We start from the raw sequence: 8,509 nt of genomic DNA on the forward strand, positions 1-8,509 counted from the left end.
ATTCATGGCTTACAATCATTCATTCATACTCATTTGCATTAGATGTGATCAATAGTGCGACATTTGCATACACACATGCATTACAATGAAGCAATTACTAACATACATCACACAAACAGGAAATCAAACCATCACCTACCTTGAAACCAAGTTTGAATCCCCCTAAGGCACTTGAATCTTCCCTTTTCGGATTCTTTCCGCTTGTTCTAGGTCTACAAACAAGTAATATAATGCAAGGATCCATAACTAAGGTCTAATTTACCCGGATTTTAACAAACCCAAGACCATACCCATGATCCTAAAGTGCAGTTAGGGATTTTTCCCACCATCCAATTCAGTCCAAAAACCCTCCCCTAATAATTATTAACCAAGAATCTAATTTCTACAAATCAAAAAATGGATTAGGGGAGTAAAATCCTTACCTTTAGCACAAAAAGTAGTGGAAAATTGCCAAGAAACTGCCTGGGGTCTTCTCCTAACTCTTAAGAACAAAGTTTGTAGAATTATAACGTTTTGGGGTTTATTTCCAACATAAGTCGCGACTGGCCCGCTACGGAGTCCCCATCCCGCCACACCGACCCCACCCTGGTGGTATTAATCCCGCCTTGGTAGCTTACACGGAGACAGAAACACGGAATTTGAGTTCGAAACTACCATTTCACAACACACCTTCAACTCATGACATTCAAAAACTACTCGCTCACGCTAAGATCATTTTCGAGAGTTCTACTTGCCCGAATTCGATTTCATAAAGTCGTACGGGTTCCTTAAAGTCTTAGCTATCAACTAATGTGATCAAATTCATTATTAGATCTCCTAGTAAAATATACAAAATAAAGTTGGCCAAACGTTATTATTTTTATCCAAATAGTTCTTTTTCCTAATTAGTCAAGTTCTAGAAAGTTTATAAAAAAATTAATTCAGCCCCATGAAATTTAAAAACTTGACAATTTTGAAAAAAAAATTATTAGAAAAAATGACATATGAACAAAAATAAAAATTGAGTTATATATATATATATATATATATATTCGTCCTCCTCCTCTCTCTAAGATGATGAGCATATACGTAACAAAAATGCAGGGATAAATTGGGCAACTTGGTAAGTTGATATATCAATGTATGTGTTGTAAAATAAATATTCTTTCAAGCCAAGATTAGCGGTTCATACAAGGAGTCACTTCAAGGATTGTTTGGTTAAAGGAACCCTCCAAAGAAAAGTGTTTGTGCTATGTTCCTAGTCAACAACAGAAATAGGGTTCTACTACCTTTCTACTTCTAGACTATAAATAGCACAAAAACTTTTGTTTGGAGGTTCCTTTAACCCAGTCATCCTTTTATGAGTTGTTATGTCTTGACTTGAAGGAAATTTTCTTTCACACTAGATGCATTGGTACATCAGCATACCAAGTTGTTGAACTTGTTCCTGCATATTTCTTTATTTCATTCTCATCATTATGAAGAGGAGGACGAGAATATATATATAAAAAGGAAAAAAAAAATAGAAGAGGCATGGGAGTTGGGCTTGGAAACAACTCAACTTTTATTTTAATTATGAATGTATTAGAAAATATATCCACTATTTTACTTTATTTCTTTATTTGGTACTTGTGCATTAAACCTCATTGTGCTATTTTTTATTTGGAAAACCCCCCTAAACTTAGCTTGTTTTATTCAGAACACGTTGAATTATTAGTAATCCTAATTACACCTGTAAATTTGTCTATTTGATAGTCTTTGCCCCTACATAATCTCATCCTAAGAGAGTGAGATATACTCGCCTATCACATAGATATTTTTTTCATGTATCATTTGTTTAGAAAACTTAAAAAATTATTAATTTTTAGATTTTGTCAAACCAAATTTATTTAAAAAATATATATATTATTTGGGTAAAGATAATGAGATTTGGCAAATTTTGTTGTTAAGCATTTCACCAAAAAATAAGAAATACATTATTGAAACAGATAATTATTACATCTATATAAGATATAATAAGAGTAATTGTAATGAATATCATGCTCACTTGTTTGCTTTTGTGTGGACTTACTAGTATGCCTCTTCTTGTAGCTTTTGTAAAGGGTATGGTGTGTGTCGGGATGAATGACATGATTTTTCAGGTGGTCGGGAGAATTTTGACTAAGTTTTTCATTTTGGAAGCATTTAAGTTGAAAGAGTTGACTTTGATCAACATTCGGAGTATATGACATTGAATTAAATTTTCATCAGTTCAATCAGTTCCAGAATGGCTATTTTGGACTAGTGGCATGGTTGATTTAGGTCCTTCAACATGAGTTTGAGTCATTAGGCTAGATGTTTGTCAAGATTTGGCAAAGGGTTGAATTCAGTCAACATTCTTGGTGAACATGCCTATATGAGAATCCATTAGCATGGGTTTCTCTAAACCATTAAGAATAACTTTTGGTTCCGATCCCAAGGTGATCAAGGTGATTTTGTGCTATTGTGCATTCTTCTGGTTTGGTTGCCTTTGTGAGTGTAAACTTGGGTCTACATCTTATCGAGATGACCTGTATTGGTTGTTTTGTCGATTCCATTGAGTCGGGTATGACATTTTGGCGGGGTAGCATAATTCATTTGCAGTCTCAGGGAACCAAATGAATCTTGAGCCCCTGTTGGGAAATTTTCTCAACACCAAAATAAGTTGATACAGCTTATGTTGGTGCCACTACCTTCGCTCTCCACGACCGCGAGCTGGGTACCACAAATTTGAAGACCGCCTTATACTTTTTCAACGCATTCAAGACCACTGAATCACGATCGCGGCTCTAGGATCTCACAATCGCGATGAATCACGACCACTCTTCATTTTTATCATTCTTGAGGTTAATTGGTGGGACTATTTTGAGCTAAATCGATTCTCATTTAGTGCCTATTTTCGAGGCACAAGTTCCTTGAGCTAGGTGGGAGCTACTGAAAAAGTCAATTTTATGATTCCACGTGTGGCGCCCATGTTCCAATTTTGACCTGATCTTTCGGTCCAAATTCGTTTATTACATATTTGGTATCATTTCACTCATCTTGACGTTCTTTTCACTAATTTGATAGCGTGGCACAAATCAAAGGCTCTTTAGAAAGAAAAAGATCTAGAATAAAGGTTCGAGTGCCGTTTTAGCCTTGAAATATGTTACGATATTGAGTAATATTTATCATTTGGCAGGCTTTAGATTGAGATTCTAGGTTGTATGATCCTTAGTTGTATTTTTGGCCAATTAGTGTTACTAGCTTGGCTTTTAGTCTTAAAAGCCTTGTTTCAGGATGATCCTTAGTCTTGGTTGGCGTTATAGGATCCTTAGAATGATTCCAAGCGCCTTAAACTTAGATTTACGTACATTGGGTTGGTTTGATATGAATTTGTGTCTTTTTGGTTGTTTCCAAACTTTTATTGTATTATTACTATGTTTGTGAGCTTAAGGCCTTGGACTTGGACAGGCTAGAGTTCCACGTTAGTATGATTGCAATATGACAGGTATCTACCCAACAAATTGTGTGATGTGATTGGTTTATGAAAGGCTTGACTGTATTTTTTATGTAATCAAGTGTATGACATCTACATTTAAGGTGTTTGTATTTGGATAGAAGATAAAGATGTGTTTGAGACATGTAAATGCTTTTCCACTTGTTTTGAGCTTTGAGGGAGCGGGTTACTATTTTTACTTGAGGGAACTTGGGATTTTGGAATAGAAATGTACTATTTCCAAGGTTTTGTGCCTTAAAGGGATATTTACTTTAAGACCGGTTGGTTTGAAAGTAAAGGCTTGATTATTTCAAGGAAAAATACTTTTCTTATAAGAAGCTGGGTAAAAATATAGTCTCTCTTTAAATATATGAACTTCTACATATTTTTATTGAAAGAGGTACTATTTTACTTGATATCATGAGCCCGAAGGATTATTTTGGGTTGCACTTCATGCATACTGGATATGTTGATGAGCTCCAATGACCCGCTTATTGAATTCCAACTTTTTATGATTATTTCATATGTAGTTGAGTTGAGACGGGTTACGTACTTGTCCTGAATATTCCACGGGACTGCTAACTAGATAATTCTAGAACTATTATTCATGAATTGGCCATATATGTATTGCATCGCCTCGTGTTGTAAGCCTATCTTTGAGTGTCTTTATTTGTTTGACAAGGGTCGGTGATCTTAACTTTTACATTGTTAGTTATGTCGGTTAATTCTAGTTTCTTTTAACTCTTTTTATTAGTACTATCGTGCTTCTTTATGAATATATGATTTATCTAACCTTGATCGGCTTATGATACCTACTCATTACTCCGTGTTTTGGTACCCATGCTTCACTTTTACATCTTTTTCTCATGTAACTCCTAGCATGAGCCACCCTCGCTGAGTTTCATATCTCTCATCGACGTCGCAGATTTGGATTGTGGTGAGCTCTTGGCGTCCGGGGATTTGTTGCTTCCCTTATTTTTCTATTGTCTATGTATTTGGTATTTTGATCAGACACAGTTGTTGTATATAGCCTTTTTTTTTACCTAGACGCTCTTATACCAGTGACACCAAGTCCGCGGTTGGATTAGTATGTATAGTTTTGTCTTTCTTGGTCACTTTTGGGACTGTTTTGTATGTTTTGTATCACATATACATATCTATGCCATGGGCCCTATTATGTGTCTGTATTTTTCTTCGGCGTTCTTATTTTCCAGTTCTTTATTACTTTCAGCCTTGCTTTTTCGTATGCATGCTGGGTTTTACAGTTTGCACCAACTTAGCTGATTTCGGGTCACGACAGCGTAGTATCGGATCTTTAAGTTCACCAATTTTACATGTACAAGAGCAAAGGCGTAGTAGAGTCTCGTAGATCGGTATGATGATATGTCACGACCTAAAATACACCCTAGATGTGACATGGAATATAAGACCCCGTGAGTCACTACACAAGCCACTTGACATGCATATACACAATATAATAGGATATGTAGGAAATCTCATATAATGAAAAGAGTTTGACATAAAAGTGGAAATCTAATTGTAGTTTTGACAAGCAAATCTAATACATTAAGAGTGGTTGGGACGTAACTCATACACCACATACAACATCCAAAATCTAAAGATATAAAAGAATGTAAGCTTAGGTGACAAGGTCCTTGGAACATGAGGACTCACCAAGTCTTCAATCTACAAAGCACTCCACTAGCTAAGAGTGGGAGGAGGTAGATCGTCGGATCCTACATTAGTTAAATAATGTAGGCAAAAGTATGAATTAGTACATGGAATGTACGAAGTATGAGGGACATGCATAAGAACGTAAAACATGATTATAAGGAGATATAAGGGAAAACATGATATGCATGACCAAGCTAAGAATGGTAAAACCTTTAAAGAAAAATAATAGGTCATGAACATTGTCAATGCATCTTAAAATCATAATGAAAGCTTCATAAAACCTTTGAAGTAACTTTAGTTCATTTGTGGAATATTAGGTTTAACTGACAATAGACCATGCGAGTTATAACATGGAATTCGATGTAAATCCTACATCGAGAAGAGAGAATCTACTTGCAAAGGAAGAACTTTGTATCATGATTCTATATGCTATTTGTGGATCCACTAGCCAGGTCATTTAAGACAATCAACGGCCCCCCTTATTATGGAACTAGAGACTACCCTATTTGAGCCTCCACCTCAAAGTTCTCTTATTACTAAGCTAAATCCCAACGGAATAGTCATTTTTATAAACATAACTTCATACATGGAAAAACATTATTAAGATACTAATCCAAGCTCAAATCATCATAGAATAGCTCCTTAAATCATGAATAATGCATGTGTGAGAAAATCTTTCATCAATCATGATTCATTAATATGTGAGAAAATCATTTCACAATTTCATGATGCTTATCTTAAAACAACATAGATCATAAAATAATCATTTTCACAATTCATGCATAGTTTTCATAAAAACATCATTCATAGATTCATAGTTTCTTCATATCATGTCTTTAAGAGTTCATAGTCAAAATGATTAAAATTGCATGGTTTGAAGTGAAATAAATTGAAAATCATGTAATTGAGTCAAAAAAATCATGATAAAATCAAAATCAAACAACTTAATAAATACAATTAGAACTCATGAGGAATTGAATGAAAACATAAACAAATTAATGAAAATTTAACTTGGAGGATTGAGAAATCTTTGGGGCTCAATGGGTGAATGAAACCCATTCATGAAACCCTACATACCTTGAAGATCAAAGCCCAAAATCAATGGATGAATAAGCGACTTGAAGATTTGAAACCCTATTCTTCTTATTCCTTGAGAGAAAATTTGGACGGGATTTGAGAATAACAGAGAATAAGAGAGTTGGGGTAATTTTAGGAGTAGAAGCTTAGTTATAGGACTCCAAATTAGGGTCAAAATGATACAATATAGGTACTTAATGCATAGGAAAAGACTCAACTACCCTTTAAAATAACTGTCAAATGGACTTTACACTTTTGACCTACGATCCGTAGAAGTTTCAACGGCCCGTACTAGTCAACCTTAGAATCAACTTCAGAAACCCAAAAAATACCCATAGCACCTTTCTACGGTCCGTCGACCCCATCCGTAGAACATAAGTTCTAATTCAAAATTTCACCAAGTCTGTGACCCTTCTACAGAACTTATCTACAACCCATCAAACTTTCTACGACTTGTATTGTTCACTCATAGGTCAACCTTCATAAACTTGAATTTATATAAACTCAACTCCAAGTCTATACTTCCTTCTTACAGCTCGTAGGACTTCCTATAGTTCGTAGATAGGATCCGTCGAACCTGCTTCAATTCCAAAAATCTGATTTTTCCTTTCCTTTCAAACGTTCCAATTTCCGAGGTGGAAAATGATGTAAGTATCTTATCTCGAGAAGTTATAGAGTATTAGGAATACTTCTCTTTTCTAGTTTCTTATCACGCATTCTTGACTTTAGCAACTTCTAAAATTTATTTATTTTCATTTTTGTTGAGATTGCTAGGACGAGGGCATCTGCAGGTGGGCGAGAGCCTCCAATGCTAGCAAATAGAGCCTTAACTAGGGGTAGAGGAGAGGTTGACCTAGGGGTCATGGTAGACCACGATCTCCAACACCAGCTCAGGACAAGGAGCATGCACTATCACTAGAGCATGTTATAGAGGTAAAGTAAGTCCAGGGTTAGCCGGATGGTGCGGGGTCAACCCAACATCTACTAGGATTTATTGTCACGCCAGTTCTTCAAGTCACTTTAGCTAGGATCCTTAGCTTTATGAAGGGTATGTCCTAGGCTGGGACTCTACCTAGTACTTTGGCTAACCTTGATGTTAGGGATGAGGTGCAAACTTCAGCCCAAATAGGGGCATACACATGTACAGGCCGACATATTCTCCTCTAATTTACTAATTTGGGTAGATGTTTAGTGGTAAATAGATTCGTATCTTATTTTTTGGTCAGCAGTATTAGTATTATTTTTGGTATTTTTATTATTTTACAATTTTTTGTATTCTTCACTTTTAGTTTTCTATTACTACTTGTGGTTTCGTATGTCTATATTTTCTACACTATCATACTAGTGTTACTGCTTAATTATGTCTCATTATTGTTGTGTTTTCTTTGAGTCGAGGATTTATCAAAAATAATTCCTAGCATATGGGGTGTGTGATGACCCGGAAGGTCATTTTTGGAAATTTTGAACTATTCGTTTAACTGAAGTTAATTAATCGATAGTTAGTGGGTTAAAGTGATCATTTATTTAAGACCCTATACCATTAGGGCCATGTGTTAAAAACAAATTAGAGTTAAATAGGGTTTAATAAAATAAATTTCTTTTCCTTTTCATTCTTTGCACGAGTTCATGCGGCGTCCCACTATCAAAACTAAAAAACGGAGAAGAAGAAAGCAGTTAACAAAGATTGTTCAGGTAAGGTTTAATTAGAATTCTCATCTTTGTATATGTGTTGGTCTATCTATGTAGTAATTTCTTAAGAATCGGATAGAAATTCATAATAATGACTTATTATATTAATGAAGTGAAGATGAGGAATTTAAATTTTAGAATCTTTAAGCCATATATGGCTGCCGCATGTGTTGGTGGGTATGGTGTCTTTAAAGGTGATAGTTATTACTACGAAAGAATTTGTTATACTATTATTTACCTAGCTACTATTGAAATAGTTCTTTGGATTAGTAGTTTAACAAATTAGTATTTTATTCTCTGATTGGAACATTAGCTTAAAGATTTTGGGGATGAGTGCTATGAATAATTATGGCATAGGGGAGGACACCGTGAGTAATAGTTAAGGATAGTATATATGAATGGAAATTGGTATAATTCTTGAATCCTGCAAATTGTTTCATTGTTGGATGTTATTTGGAGGCTAGTTGAGACAAATTAGTGGCTGGCATTAGAGAAGGCAGTGAATGATAATAAAATATAAAATTATTAGATAGAAGTATTGGATGAGAGAATAAGGTATATTGTTGTATGTTTGTACCGTGAGTTTGTTTTGGA

Source organism: Solanum tuberosum, unplaced genomic scaffold (genome assembly GCF_000226075.1).
Source record: "Solanum tuberosum cultivar DM 1-3 516 R44 unplaced genomic scaffold, SolTub_3.0 scf00014, whole genome shotgun sequence".
Lineage (NCBI taxonomy): Eukaryota > Viridiplantae > Streptophyta > Magnoliopsida > Solanales > Solanaceae > Solanum > Solanum tuberosum.